Below are 15,210 nucleotides of genomic sequence, written 5' to 3'. Positions count from 1 at the left end.
TTGCTCACCTAGCCTAACTCCTCATGAGGCCCTGTGAGCATTTATTCTAAAATTTTGTATGACTGTGCCCTCCTGGAAGAGGCTCTGTGGTTGTTTCTCTAGGGGCCGTTTGGGGCTCAACTCAACCCACCTTCCTCTCTGGGCTTTGTTGATACACCTGCGCTCCTGAGCCTGCCCAGGGTCACCATCTCTGAGGGACAGGACACCTTTCCAGCTCTTTTTCTTCTTTGGCCAGATCCAAGGGCCTCTCTTCCATGGTTCCCTCATCCTTAAAAGCAGCCCATGTCCAAGAGTGTGGGCTCCTCAGAGGTCCTCAGAGTTCAGATTCCTCCCTCTTTGAGTAATTCCAGAATATAACTTGAGGCTCCCTATGACCATGTCAACTCTCTGCTTTTAAGAGGATGTCTAACTTGTGGAGCATTTTTCATTGTTTTCAATCAGTTAATTCCAATCATTGAGCCACCATTATAGGTAACAGAATCTTACCTCTGGATCTTCCCTATTGACTGATACGCTTTAATTCTGGAAGTGTCTGCATTTTCAAGTTTTAACACTTAAATTAAATTTTTGTACTTAAACATTTAAATTAACTTGAAAATTAAATTTAATTTTAAAACATATATTTAAAGTATATATATTTTTAATATCAAGCATAAAACATGGTCTTTGGATTTCCAGCTCTAGAGTCGGAAGACATTAATTAGTCTTAGACTCTTTTCCATCCTTCTGGGATTCTAAACCCTCCAAAAGCATAAAGACATTTAATATCACAGAGGAGAAACCTGAGGCCGACCTGACTAGCTTTTTGTAAGCAACCTCTTTTTGCTTTTGCTTTTGTTTGCTGCATGGGTGCTTGCCATATGGTTTTATTAATCCTTAAAACTTCAAACTTTTATCAGTATAGACATACCTATAGGTTTCTCTTTTCTTTTTATTTTTTTTTAAGTGCAAATCTGGTTTTTGCTGGCAAGGAGCCCTTTTAGATTTCAGATCTAAGCTCCCCCCCCCCCCCCACCATTTTGAAGAAGATATATTCTGCAGCTGTTGCTTCTGTTCCATTTATTCTGGGCACTTTTTCATGAAAAGCAATCGTCTGCATATCCAGTCTCTGTTCTCTGCCATTCTTAGCTGTCACGTTCTCTCTTACTATTTTAATTGTTTGGCTCTTTTCCCTGCATTCTCGCCCTTTGGAAGGTCATAAATCCTTGACTCGCTGATCTGATGTTTTCTTGTGGGGTCACTTCCCTCACTTAGAGCCTCTGGTCCTGTTTTATTCGGAGTTGACATCTTTTCTTTCCTTTAATTTGTTCTTGATTGACTCCCTTTAATTATTTACTGCCTTTCATTCTGTTGGTTATTCGTTCATCCTTCATCTCTTGCTTCTGAGAGTTCTTCTATTTTGTAAGGACATTTTTGAGAGCTCCAATAGATTCTACCCAACTTCCCTGGTCATTTTTGTAACGTTTCAACATATTTTTAAAAACTGTTCTTTTTTTTTTTAATAGTGTGATTCTTGTCCTTTTATATCACAGTATCTTTGGATTTTGTTTTTCTCTTCACTTATTATTGAAAGCAGGTCTCTCCAGATCTGGTAAATGTTCATAAGAGGTGAGGTGGTGAGACCAGCAGGCTGGGGTGAGGGGCAGAGAGGGAGCCCTGGGCAGTCCAACAGGTGTGTTCCTTCCTGGAAGATGGTCTCACTCTACTCATCCATTCAATGATTCCCTCATCTAGTATTGATCTGGCATGTCCTTTGTACAGTTGGTGCTGAGCCTGGAAACCAGACAGTTATGGCTCCCGCCTGCATGGAGTGTATATTACCATAGAAGGAACAAATATAACAAATGAATTACATAGTTCAATTATATAGAACTATAGGTCACACGAGCTGCTATACCACAACCTAGCTTTGGATACTCAGATCTCTGCTCTTGGCTGGACTCCCTCCCACTCCTTGACCAGGTATGCATTCTTGATGGAAATAGAATTCCTTCAGGGACACCTTGGTGCCACTTATATTCTGCTTGTATGTACAGGTAGGACTCTTCTCCTCTGTTGAATTTTACTTGGTAAAGCAGTTGAATAAACCATAGGTCTTTTGAGTAGAGAGCATTTTCAAAATTTCCATGTACCAAGGAGTGGTGCTTTCCAAAGGGAATGTTCCTTAACTGTGCCCTGGGTCACACACAGCCTCAGCCTGCCCTCAGCATACCAAATGCAATGGGTATGGATGGGTGACACATACACACATTTTCTTCCCTATTTATAGTTTCCTTTTGTACTCTGGGTGGCGTTTTGGTGAGATGAATACTTAGACACTTTGTTCTGAGACACAACTTTACTCAAAAAATTTGCTTTTTTTTTTTTTTTTTTATACTGAGGAGACTGTGGTCACCTTTTCATTATTGCCAAAGACAATGACCCTTCATTTGGAAGAACTCTAGGAGATGTATAGAGGAGCTAACTGAACTGTGGTTTGCTCTGCGTTTTTCTCACCTAGCCTCTTACCTCTTCTCTCTGTGTCTCACTTTGCTCATTCATAAACAGAGGGCAGTTGATCTGGGTATTAAAGTTAGAAAGGATTGTGGATATTTTGTTGTTTACTTAAGAAAGAGCTTCTATCAGAATGAAGTTGTCATGTAGAGAGAAGAGCAGAAGAAGAGAATAAAAAGGCAGAAAAGTAAGAGGAAACAGGAGAGGGAAGGAGAGCAAAAGTCCAAGGTGACATCTAGGAGGACAGAGTGGCAAGTGGAGGTCTGGTGGTCAGTGTCATGAGGAAGGACCCTCAGAGGAAATAGCAGTCCTTCAGCTGGCACATCTGTGCTAATTCTGCAGGAAACTGTAAAAGCAAAGGCACTGTATTCCATAGTTCTAAAGACAGATCTCCTCATGCCTCTGGTTTTGCTAGCTGGCATGATTTTCAGATACAAGATTTTAACAATACCAATTTACATAATGTTTTTTTTTTCTTCCTTGCTTGATCTTTTGGGAGTTGCTTTGCGTTGGGACAAGGAGGATCTAATTTTCATTTGGATGCCTTATTCTTGTCAGTTCTATGGGTTTGTCCTGGCCCTCACAAATGTTGATATTTATTCTGTAGAAATTATGAATTTTCTTTTCAGAAGTTACACATTTTAAACTCACATTCCTTTTAACTCAGTGATCTCCACTTTCAATATGTAAGTATCCATATGCTCCAATAGGAAATCTTTTTGTTTGCTAAGAATGTCTCAAAAATTGTTGTCCTAGGGTCCATCTGTGGGACCACCCTGTTTTTCAGGTACTGTCTGGCCTTTCTTGGGTGACTGCTAGGTGTGTCTCTATAATGTTTTTTTAGATAAATTCAGTGGGGTGTCTCAGGGGTGGCATTGGTGGTCTCTAAAGTTAGGTTGTAGTGCTTAGAGGTACTACTGACTGGAAAGGGAAGCAGTGGCTGATGCATATGTTCATGGGCACCTGGAAGAGGCCTGAGACCTTGTGGTCAGTTGGTTTTGCTCTAGTCTATGGGGGCAGCACCCTCTTCTTTGGCTGGCTGCTTCCTGGAAGTGTATGTCATAGTCTGACACCTGATGTGTGTGGATTGGTAGTACTTGCCCTCCTTGGGCTTTTCCTCCCAAATAGCTCTTTTAGGAGAAAGGAGAGACAGGGATTTGTCCAGACCCCTACACCCTTCTTGACTGCTTGGCCTTGAGGAGGGCCTTCTGTACTTATCGTGGTCTTAGTTCTCATCTGTGAAAATGAGGTAAGAGGTGGGGTAATTTCCAAAAATCACTGTGATTCACCCTCCCCCTGTATTTTGGCCCAGAAGAGAGTCATGTGCTGTGTCAAAATTATATCACTACTTCCTCATGAAAACGGAGGCTAGGACAAATCCTGGCATGCTATGGATTTGGTTGAGGCTGGCTAGAGGGCTGGCCTAGTGACAAAGCCAGCTCAAGCCCAAGCCCAGATCCCCATGTGGGTTAAATGCTCAAGAAGGCAAGTCTATTCTGCATCTAATGACGGTTCTATAAGATTTGAGCAGTAAAGAAAGCACATGAGAGATGGAAATTAAAAATATGAGAAATAGGAAAAGCTTTTGGGAGAGAAAAATCAATTATAGTCCAACCAGGGTTACACACAACTTACCTGTTCCCCAGATGAGGGACTTTCTCAGTTTTAGGGAAATTTGTATGCAACCAACTCACATCAGAAGCTTTAAAAAGCCATTAATTTTGGCATTATTTTTCTGTTTCAAAACCAAAGTGAGGATTATAAACAGTTTAAAGAGCTTTAAAATGCTAGCACCATCCATCAGAGACCCCAGTGAATACCCAGAAGAATATGAAAATGGACAAGGTTCCGTTTCATTCCTGAAAGCTCCCTGAACCTTCTACTTTCTTCCTGCCTTGATGTTTGGTGCCTATGAAAGGCAATGGTCTCCTGAGGGTTCTGTAAGGGGGTTCACTGGAAGTAAAGCAGATTGGGTGAAGGAACTGACTTGAGTTCTTTCTGTGTTTCTGATGGTAGGAAACTGACTTCTAGATTATCTCACAAATACATAGAAAACATAAAAAGAGGCAAAATTATGCAGAAGCACATAAATTATGTAGATGATGGAAAGCCTATGCAAAACATGATATGTGCACATAATAGCATATTTCCCCAGGGGCTAATTGCATCCTTTGGGTACCTTTTGAAGCATCTGAATATTCAGAAGAAAGCAAATGTATTATAATTTGAAAAATACCATAATAAATAAGGCTGAAAGAATAATGCATATTGTATTGAAAACTAGGAACTCACAATCTGGCCATTTCTTCCAGTTTGACCAAAGCCCAGAGCTACCAAGTAATTCATGCATGGTAGTGTTTCGTTTTCTCCAAAATTTTTTCTCCCAGCTATACAAGTTGTGAAAACCCACTCACTCATTCAACAAATATTTATTAGTTGTCATGGCAGCACTCATCATTTTCGCCATCTAAAAAGTATTTCCTGAAACCTATAATGTGCTTTCCCTTCATGGAATTTGTGACATAATATGGAAGTTGGACTGTGGAAAGAAATGAAGACCACCCAGATGAGAACAAACAGAGGGTATTTACTCAGAGCTTGCCATGGCAAGGGACTCAGCCTCCATCACCTGCCTTTGGTGGAAACTCAAAGACAGGCAGAGGAACAGGAAAGCTTTAGAGTACAAGGAGGGATGGCTTCAGGTGGGCCGGGTTGGAGGTGAGCCGTTGGCCTGGAGAAGCGAGAGGCAGCCCACTAGAAGCAGAGTATCCTACGTGATTCACTTGGCGGCCTATTTGGTTTTCTCTGGTTGGTCCTGAGATGGAAGCAGCAGCAAAGATAAGGAAACTGGCAGTTATTGATCACATCCTGAACTTTATGGGCAACCACCATGGACTCTGTGGTTTGGCTTCCTAGGTTGGACACTATAGAGCTTAGGGTCATTGTTCTGTTTTTGTAAAAGGTCTGGCCATCATCTATTCATGTATTCAGTCTCCCAAGACTAATCACCCAATAACTGCCCCAAAGAAGTTCAGGGTCCCTGAGGACACGGGAGGGGGGCCTGCCCACCCAGAGGATGGAGCAAGCATGGGCTGCCCAAAGTGTAGAGGTGATAAGGGAGTAGACTGATCAAAGGCCTTGTGCTCAGCCTCCATAACAAATACTACAGACTGGAAGATTCAACAACAGAAACGTACTGTCTCACAGTCTGGAGGCCACAAGTCTCAAGATGTCTGCAAGGTTGGGTCTTTACGAGGCTGTGAGGAGAATCTGTTCCAGGCCCCTCTCCTGGCTTCTAGTGGCCTCTTCCTGTGTTTTTATATCATCTTCCTTCTATGTGTGTCTATCTCTGGCCAAATTTTCCCTTTTTGTAAGGGTGCCAGTCACATTGGATTAAAATGCACCTCAATGACCGTGTTCTCACTTGTTCAGCTGCAAAGACTCGATTCCCAAAAAGGAACACATTCACAGGTACTGGAGGATGGGACTTCAGCATTTTTTGGGGAAATGAAGTTCAACCCATAGCACACCTGAAGGAAGTTTGGTCTAGTCAGAGCCTGGAATTTTTTAAAATGTCAGTTCTAGTGCCTAATTACTACTATAAAATAGATTTTGTGGGCACCTGGGTATCTCAGTTGGTTAAGTGTCTGACTCTTGACTTTGGCTCAGGTCATGATCTCAGGGTCCTGAGATCAAGCCTGGAGTGGAGACTGCTTAAGATTCTCTCTCTCCCTCTGCCCCTCTGCCCACCCTCTCTCTAAAAAACAAAATAAAATAAATTTTGTAGCTACAAAAGATACTTAGTTCTAGGAAAACAGACTTTGGTTAGAACTATTTGAAGCTTTTTATCAATAAGACTTAAGTGGAGATTATCTGTCTCGCCATTTAGAACAATTTGTGCATAATTGTGAAATGGTCAAATGATAATTGTGAATCCCTGAGGACAGTGGAGGTAGGGGGTTTCAGAGACACGGGCCTTGGGGGTCTTTGCGATATTTATGAAAAGCAGCACACACAGGATGGATATTCTCAGCTTCATTTTCATTTCAGGAAATTGGTCTTTGTACCTATGTAAGACATGACCCTGAATTTAAAACCATCCCATGAATTCCATCGAAGGAATAGGGAAATCTGTCTTGCCAGTTGGATTTTTGGAGGATATTTAAAAGAAAAAAGAAAAAAAAAAGAAAAGCAGAGACTGGAGGAAGGAGCTGCCTTCCCTCAGAATTCTCCATCAGGGATCCTGGGAAGGAAGGTATGGATCCTCTTGGACAATAGGAGTCCAGGTGAAGATCCCAGGCCAGTTAAAAATGTCCTCAACTGTGTCATTCCTGCTGGGGTATATGCATGCAGGAACCCATACATGCCCCCCCACATACACACAGAATGTCTTTGCTTCTTAAGTGAAACAACGAAAATTTCTAGGCAAGCCACAGTGTACCCCTGTTCCAGGGCCACAGGCCTCTGTTGACAATGTTTTGTCAGCACAGGTGAGTGATGGCTCCTTGTCCCACCTTGGGGGTCTTGTCATTAGAGTCAGTCTGGCAGGGCCGTGTTCTTAATTCTTTTCACTGGGCACGGAGACGATCTCTTCTGTGACCTCTGATGGCCTCACAAATGGGCAGTGGCTTTCTCTGGCTGATGCTACTTGCAGATGGTGAGATTTGTTTTGGCTGTGATAATAGACCCTCACCGCTGAGAGACCTTTTTCTTCTATGCAGTGAGCCATCCGCTAATGAAGTTTGGTTCTCCTCAGAAAATGTCTGCTGGCCGAAGCCAACGAGTTACCTTCTGGCATCTGGAGGTTAATGCCCTTGGTCACTGGCTGGCATCAGCCCCTTCACTGTGGAGCAGGGTCCAGTGTGTACGATGCTGGCGGCTACGGGAGCGCAGGCACCTGCATCTCACTTTCCTCTGCTGGGAACCAGGGCATAGCCTCGGCCCAGAATTATTGATGACACGCTTTAAAAAAAAAATAGGCTGAAGGCATCTCTTTCTTCCCTCCGAGGAGCTCAGGTGTCCCCAAAGTAAAAAGCTTGACTACTTCTTCCTTCCCAGTTGTGATGAAAATAGGGATTAGTGGGATGTTAGAGGCAAAACCTCATCTATGAAGTTATAAATGAATAATTCTAATTTCTTTCCGAGTTGTAAGAAATCAGTTTGTTTTACATAGAAATGCAATACGTTCTTGATCTCTATGTATGCGATTAGAATTTCTCCCTCTACTTGGTATTTGTTTCATTATGGAATGACATTTTGAGCTTATATTTTCAGATGCACTTCGCCTCATGCATTTCAATGTCTGTTTCCCCCAAATCTCTGCTTCTATAGAACACAGGATGCCTATCTTTTTTTTCATATTAGCTTTAGGATGTGGGAAAGTAGGTGGAGATGCTTTCTTTAAGATTCTGACTCTCATTGGAGTGGACACTCAACCTTCTCATGAATGTATTTGGAGGAATGTGCCAATTTTTAAGATAAATGATGATTGCTTAGCGCTGCTAAGAAAAATGGAATTGCCACACCGGCCTCGGCATCACTACGTAGATGAAGCTCATAGAGTGGCAACGCGCTGGTGTTGAAAATACCCACTCTATTGAAGGGCGATCAAGGTTACGAGTTCAAAATGAATGCGGATTTCAGAAGGGAGCAGGAGTCCTGGCTTAGGGAGAGGGATCAGGCCACTATGGGGTTGGAGAACAGCAGTCCGAGGGGACAATGTGAGCAGCTGGTTCGTGTGGGCTCTGCTAGCCCTTCAGGATGTCAGGACACCCCATGGGGTGTGAGTTTTGGGGACTCACAGGCAGACTGGCCCCGGCTCAGGGCATAGAGACGCAGCAACAAATGGACTCCAGCCCTGACCAAAATATCCATCATTCCATGAGCCGGCTGTCTGGGAACAAAGTGATTCTAATCACAGCATCCGTGTGTTTTACTTTTTCTTTTTTAAATGTATGAGGACTTTGGGGGGTTGCTGGAGCACCATCTTGTTTTTATGCCTGGAGCCTTCAAAAAGAATGTCTGTGGGTGGTACACATGGGGGGTGAGGACGCGCAAGGCCCTGGAGACACTGAGACGCCCGGATATGCCGTGCTGCGGGGGGGTGGTCAGGGAGGCCCAGTAAGGTGGATGGATTTTGCATAGAAAGCATCATAATCCACTTCACCATTGTCCAGAGGTAGATTATCCAATTTGTGGCTTCCCCAAATCTATTTCTTCTCCCATTGCACTCTTTGGCCACTGCCCTGTTCATTAACACCTCTGCTAGTGGAATGGGGAATTGGGAGAAGGCAGTTGATTTATATTTCAGCAGCCTCCTTGGCTCAGGGGGCAAAAGCACTGTGCTAATGAAGCCGAGGTCAAAGGTAGGAGCCCCAGGTGGGCCAGTTAGCCAGGCCGCTGTGGCGGGCCTCAGAATAGAGCCCCAGCCTGGCCCACTGGTCTGCATGTGTATTTCTGCTGGTGGAGAATGGTGGGGAGGCTCCGGCATAAATCTGTTCAGGCCATTGGAAAAATAACCCCGTCCTGGGGACAGGTGCTTCAGTGGAGCAGGTTGGGGTGGTTGGGTGTGATTTGTAGAAATCATGTATTTTCAATCACCACAGATGATTTGGGCTCTGTGGTCAGTAGATCTTTCTAAAGAGTTTCAATATTTAATAAGCTGTGTGTGTGCAGCGTGTATCAACCAGGAAGGCCTGATTGCTTTCTCTCTCTGCCATTAACTTATTTCAAAATGACCCTGCCCTTTGCACTGGGCTAGATGCGATTTCATTCAGGGAGACAGAGTCCACGTTTTTATATTTATGCATCTTTTTATTAAGAAGAATGTATTTATTAAGCAGATCCCATGCAGCCGGCATTCTACACAAATTAAGGCCTCACAATGGAGAATTAGCGAATTCTGCAGAACAGCTACATTGGCAACCTTTCCAGCATTTTAAATAGGGTGAGTCTTATCAGCAAAATATAGATTCAGTCGATAAGCTTGGGATTGCAACGACCCCAATATGGAAGACCCAATATTTCTGAGTTTGGGCAATAGAGAAATGCTTGGCAGTTTGAGGCCAGGTTTACACAAGTTGTATCAAAGCCCAGTGGCCAAGTCTCTGATGGCCAGGTGGTGTTTGCACACACGGAAAGATTTGGCAGGAAAACAGCACGAGACAGGTTGAATGCAGTCAAGTACCTGGGTGTTTAAAAAATGATCAGTAGCTCTTTCGCCCCAACGTATTTTGTGTGGAGAGACACTTATAAGATGAGCTGTTCCCTGAAAATGTCTCCCCGCCCCCTCCCCCCCCCCCGCCAGTTGAATGATACTACGATTATGTCTTGCTTGTCCCAACTACAAATAAAGCAGCTGTGTTTCTTCATCCACTGGTCACAAATACGACTGTTGTAGAGTCCATAGGGATAATGGGTGTTCCCAAGACATCCAAGGGTCAGATGGGCCTGGCTCAATGATGTGCAAAGGTCTTAAGACTCTATCTGTTCTTTAAGATCCTAGAAAGGGTGATTTGAACATTTCATATTCAGGTGGAGAACCTGAGCTGAGCCGAGAGACATAGAGTCATCACTCAGTTTTACTAAATCGTGGCTCAGTGTTGAGCCGTAGGGGGTGGGAGTGGGGCCCACCGTTTGGACCTGTTGGATGAGGTAGGGAAGGAAGAGTCAGGGGGTTGACAGACCAGAGGCAGCAATCTCAGAGACCAAGGATGAGCTGTCTGAGGAAGTGATGTGCGTGGACTACGCGTGCCATAGAAGTACCGAGTGCAGTTGGTGCAGTTGGCCCCAACTGGGGCCTGTGCCGTGCTGAGGCCTACTCTACAGCGTGCTCCGGAGAGTCCTCCCCCACACAGCTTATGGGGTTAGCTGGGTGGCAGCTTCCCCATCCTCCTGATACAGGCAGTCTCCTTTGTGTCTGTGCCGAGCACAGCTCTGGGCTGCCTGAACTACCTCCAGCCTTGATAAGGGGGGGCTGGTCACCTCTAAACCTCTAAAGCCGACCAAGGAGAGGCGTCCAGGGGTCCAGGCTTTAGCAAGTGCACCTCTTCAGACTGAATGATGCTCCATTTTCCTTCCAGAAAACCCAGGAAGTAACTGGGTACCAGCCAACGGACACACACACACACACACACATACACGCACTCAGCTCTACTCCTTCCCCCTCTGTGAATTTTGGATCACAGATCAAGCCTGCAGCAATCCAAGGGTCGGACAAGGGACAGGGACATGTCTTTCTTCGGGAATGTTTATAGTTCAAAGGCTCACAAAGGAACATGTAACACAGACTCCGTTGTGAGAGGCAAGGGGGACGGGTCATTTTTTTCCTCCTGAAGGGGGAAAATGCAACCAAACCTCCGACAGGATTTTCATTTTTCTTTTCATAGACATTTTGTTTTTTCATTAATTTTTTCCTCCAGGGAGGCAGCAAGAGTGGGCAAAGGGAGATGTGTGGGGAAATAGCCTTGCTGAGATTAAACAAATCTCTGTCGCCGTGTGTCCATCTGCCCGTCCATCTGTGAATAACCTGTAATTATTAATAATATGAGTGATGTCATGAACATTCTGGCAGGAATGCGGAGCCCCAGAGACCACTCTGGAACCAGTGAGCGCAGGACAAAGCCGGGGAATGATCAGCCGTGTTTGCACTGGAGCCGCGGATAAATCTGGCGAGCTGGCTCGCGCCCTCTCGGCAGTAGGACGGGAGCATATTGGATTTTCTCATAAACTTCCAATGAGATCAGATTGGCGGCATCTCAAAGGAACACCTCTTATATAAAAAAAGGTTGAGTACATAATCCAGCAAAAAATGTCATTAAAAGGACACATGGTGCTGAGTGGGGCAACCTTAAATTCACTGAGAACTGAGCGTTTTGAGACAGTACAGGAGAGAGGCACCCGGGAAGATGACAAAGGCCGGGAGGGGATATTAGAGACACCCCCTGTTTCCCATTGAAATGCCCATGAAATCATCTAGGGGGTCGAAAAGGAAAAAAAGAAAAACCGTTCTCAATAAGAGCATCCCCTAACGAAGCTAGAATTCCAGAATATTCCAGAAAGACTTGTAAGATATTCCACACCAGGGGCCGAGCAGAAGACTCAGCACAGGGCCGGGCAACACTCGGGGCTGTGTCTTGGGAAGTCTCTGACCCGGGCAGCTGTGGCCCCGGCGAGGGCAAACGGCCGGCCACTCGCTGCGGGGGGCCTTCGGTCACGGGTAGGGCCCCAGCAACCAGCCCCCAGTGTGGCTTCCGTGTGGGCCCCCACCCCTTAAATGAGGCTAAGCAAAGCGGGGTTCTGTTGGTGCTTTTCCCTGACGGCTGCCTGGCTCCCAGAACGCGAGCACGAGGGCAGGTGCTCCAGAAAAGCTTACTGCGTGAATCACCCCGAGAGTAAGGGGGTTCCAGGGGGCTTGGGTGCGCATCTGCACCTGGCCCAAGTGTCCAGCCCAACTCTGGGGCTGCTGGCCAGGGCCTGGCTGGTGGGTGTGCTGGGGTTAGGGAAGGAGACGCACTGCTCCCGGGCCATACGGGCATCACACGGGGTCCTTTTGTCAGGCCACAGAACCGCCTGGAACCGTTCCTTCGACAGTGTCACCCCCTTCCTGCTCCATGAAGGCTGTCCTTGGCAGTTCCCCATGTTGTTAACTGAGCAACCGGAGACTTCGCAGCTGCCTCCCAGACGGCCCACTCTCTTACGTATTGGAAAGAACAGTTGATCCCGTTTCAAAACTTCCTTTGTTTCAAAGAAAGAGGGAAAAAAACCCAAACAAACAGACAACCCAGAAAAACCACAAAGGCTAATCTCACTCTGGATTGACCTCCCACGAGCCACGGAAGAGGATTTCGGCAAAGGGCTTTGAGCCACTCGCGGGAAGGTACGAGAGGGTGTCGTGGCTCTGACGCAAAACCAGAGGACGCTGAATTTTGCCGGTGAAGTCCGACCTTTCTTGGGAACACGGGGGTTTGGAGGGATGCTGGAAAACCGCAGAGGTCCCAAAAATAGACTCGTGACCGTGATGACAATGAGGCTGTCACCGACTAGATACAGGAGCGGCCAGCTTTCGTGGGGCGGCTCCTGTTTGCCAGGCACCTCATGTGATGTTTACCGCAACCCCGCCAGGCAAATGTCATCATTGCCGTGACCTTATAGACGAGAACACCGGGGTTTAGAGAGATGAGGTAAACCGCCAGTGTCACAAAGCTGGGGCACGGCGGCGCGGGGACGGAACCTGGGTCATTCTAAAAGCTTGAAGCTGGGGCGCTGCCCCTGGAGTGGGCGCCGCATTAACAGAGGCTGACACATGCGCGACGAGACCCGGGCGTGGAGCCCTCCAGCCCTTGGCGAGCCCACGGAGGAGAACCCGTCATAAGGAGGACCCGTTAGGGTTTAGAGAAATAAACTCAGCGAAAGAAAATCAATACCGGGGAGCTCCGAATAAAAGAAGCGAAAGCCAGGATTGGAACAGGGAGAGTGATGATCCAGGGAGGTCGAACAGAAAGCACCACCAGGGCTCGGGGTCCGGCTGCGAGCCCCGATTCGGGGTCTGGCAGTCTCGGCTCTTCTGTTCCACGCAGGACGCTCCTTCCCCCCCCCCCCCCCCCCCGCCCCGGAGCCGCCCCACCTCCTGCCCGGCGCTCCCGAGCCCCCCGCCTTCCTACTCCTGACAGCGCCGTCCCGTAGGGGTGTCTGCCCTCCTCCAGGGCCTCGGTTGCCCCAGAACGGGCCACCTGGTGGCCCCAGGCCGTCTGCACGCTCCACTTGCCAGCCGAGGTCATGCTTGGGAGTGGGCGTCGGCCAAGGAGTCCCCCAGTGCACCCCAGGCTCCCGCCCAGGAGGCTCGAGGAGCATTTTCTCTCGAGTGGCCCATTGTGCCCGGATGCCAGGCCCAAGCTTGTAGCCTAAGCATGAAGCCCACCGCCAAGGGAAGGGTGGGTGCCCAGGGGGTGGCAGGGGTAGGGGTGGAGGAGAGGAGTCTGGGAACAGCTGCCCGCTCCTGACCTGTCGCTACTGGGATGAACACACTTCTTGGCTTGTTTAAGCCGCCTGAGTTTGGTGGCAGGTCTGCCAAAAAAACGTCCTCACTGCCTCATTTCTGTCTCTGCAGTTGTTGGATTGTCCCATGGGCTGGTCTCTGTGGCGCAAATGCAAATTTGATCACCATCCGACCCCACGTCTAATGTGACCCCACCTCCTAGCCAGGCCCACGCCCCGGTGCTCGGGGATCCTGGCTACACCAAATCTTGTTTGCTTCGGTTTTGAACCCCTGAGCTTTTGCAAAGGTCCCACTCTTGGAAGCCCTCTCCAGGCTCACGGCAGCCTCTCACATACTCCAGGTGACCCCCACTTGTATGTCCAAAGATCAAGAGCCCTTCTCGGCGAGTCTCCCTGCAGTCTTGCTTCCGTAAGTTGGGTCCCCAGCCAGCTCCCTCCCTGCACCACCCGCGTGCCTGGCCCTTCCTCCGCTACGGCGGTGGTCAAGCCTCACGATGTTTCCCTGGCTGACCCCTGGCAGGCCCCCAGCTTCTTGAAAGAGGAGCCGTGTTTGATTCCCCGGACTTTAGTGACACTTTGCAGAGAGCCCTGTGTGAGGGGACAAGGACTTGCGAGCCACAGGTCGGATTATGGTCCGTTATGGTAACATTCTTAAATTGTCAGGAACAAAAAAAGGATTTCTCTAAGCTCTTCAAAAGAAAAATGGAACTCCGTTCAGAGGAAGTGAAAATCAAGGTAGCTTCAAGCTCCCCAGCTGCAACAAAGCAGGAGGAGAGTGGAACAAAGGTTTGGTCGTCCTCGAGGAAGGATGTAAGCTGGTGAGGTTGGCTAGGCCATGGCAGTAGACCTCGACCTAGGGCGGCATAACGATGGAAGCTTGCTCTGTGGCAGTCCCGGGGGCTGGGAGGCCACGATCAAGGCGTCCCCGGGCTTGGTTTCTCCCGTGGCCCCTCTCCTTGGCTTGCCGAGGGTCTTTCCTCTGTGCACTCGCTTTCCTGTCATCTGAGTGTCCATACTTCCTCTCCTCATCAGGTCACCGGATCAGGGCCCACTGTGTCCAAATACAGAACCATATTGAGGTGCTCAGAGGTAGGGCTTCAACACAGGAGCTCTGGGGACACAGTGCAGTCCGTGACGTAAACCCCACTCTCAATCTCTCGCGGGAACAACAGAAAAACCCTTTAGGACCCTGCCCTTTCCAGAGCTTGCCTTTCCAGAACGTGCCTTTTTCTTGGGAGATCACAGGGAGGCTTTTATTATGCACCTGAAATAAGGAAATCTTGAATAAAAATATAATTGCAGGGACACACCTTTGCCGACCGCTGAAACTACCGATTTAAGAGACACGTAAACCTATTGGCGGGAGCCAGGGAGCTGTGGGTAGAGCCGGAGCAGGTGGGGCCACGGGGGCTGGTGGGGTTACCCAGGTGCGTGACCTATGGGCAATACCCAGAACAGTGGAAGAGCCCACAGTGACGTCTGCTTCCTTTCTTCTCTCCCCGCTCATCCAATGCATCAACCGATCGCTGGCAGGGCTTTGATGCATCGCCAGGCTCTGACCACACTTCACCGTCTGCTGCTGCCACCAGGACTGCGGTCACCTTCTGCCTGGTAAGAAGACTTCCCTCTTCTATTCCAGCTCTTCTCTGGAAGAGAGCGAGCTCACTGGCTTGGCCAACTGCCTTCTCTCAGCTCCAGCCCTACTCATTTCCTTGTTGATCC

The 15,210-nt window shown here is 47.7% G+C and overlaps 1 long non-coding RNA gene across 4 annotated transcripts in view; it reads left to right on the top strand.

Moving 5' to 3' along the window:
• Nucleotides 1–15,210, top strand: part of LOC144300758 (uncharacterized) — a 30,988-nt gene that overhangs the window by 14,315 nt on the left and 1,463 nt on the right. The window contains exons 1-3 of one of the 4 annotated variants that reach the window (XR_013367537.1): nucleotides 13,522–13,897; nucleotides 14,152–14,298; nucleotides 15,022–15,099. This is a non-coding gene — a long non-coding RNA (uncharacterized LOC144300758). The other 3 variants (XR_013367538.1, XR_013367536.1, XR_013367539.1) reach the window with 3 other exon arrangements.

Source organism: Canis aureus, chromosome 29 (genome assembly GCF_053574225.1).
Source record: "Canis aureus isolate CA01 chromosome 29, VMU_Caureus_v.1.0, whole genome shotgun sequence".
Taxonomy (NCBI): Eukaryota; Metazoa; Chordata; class Mammalia; order Carnivora; family Canidae; genus Canis; species Canis aureus.
The sequence above is the reverse complement of the archived record's forward strand: the minus strand, read 5'-3'. Positions and strand labels throughout refer to the sequence as shown.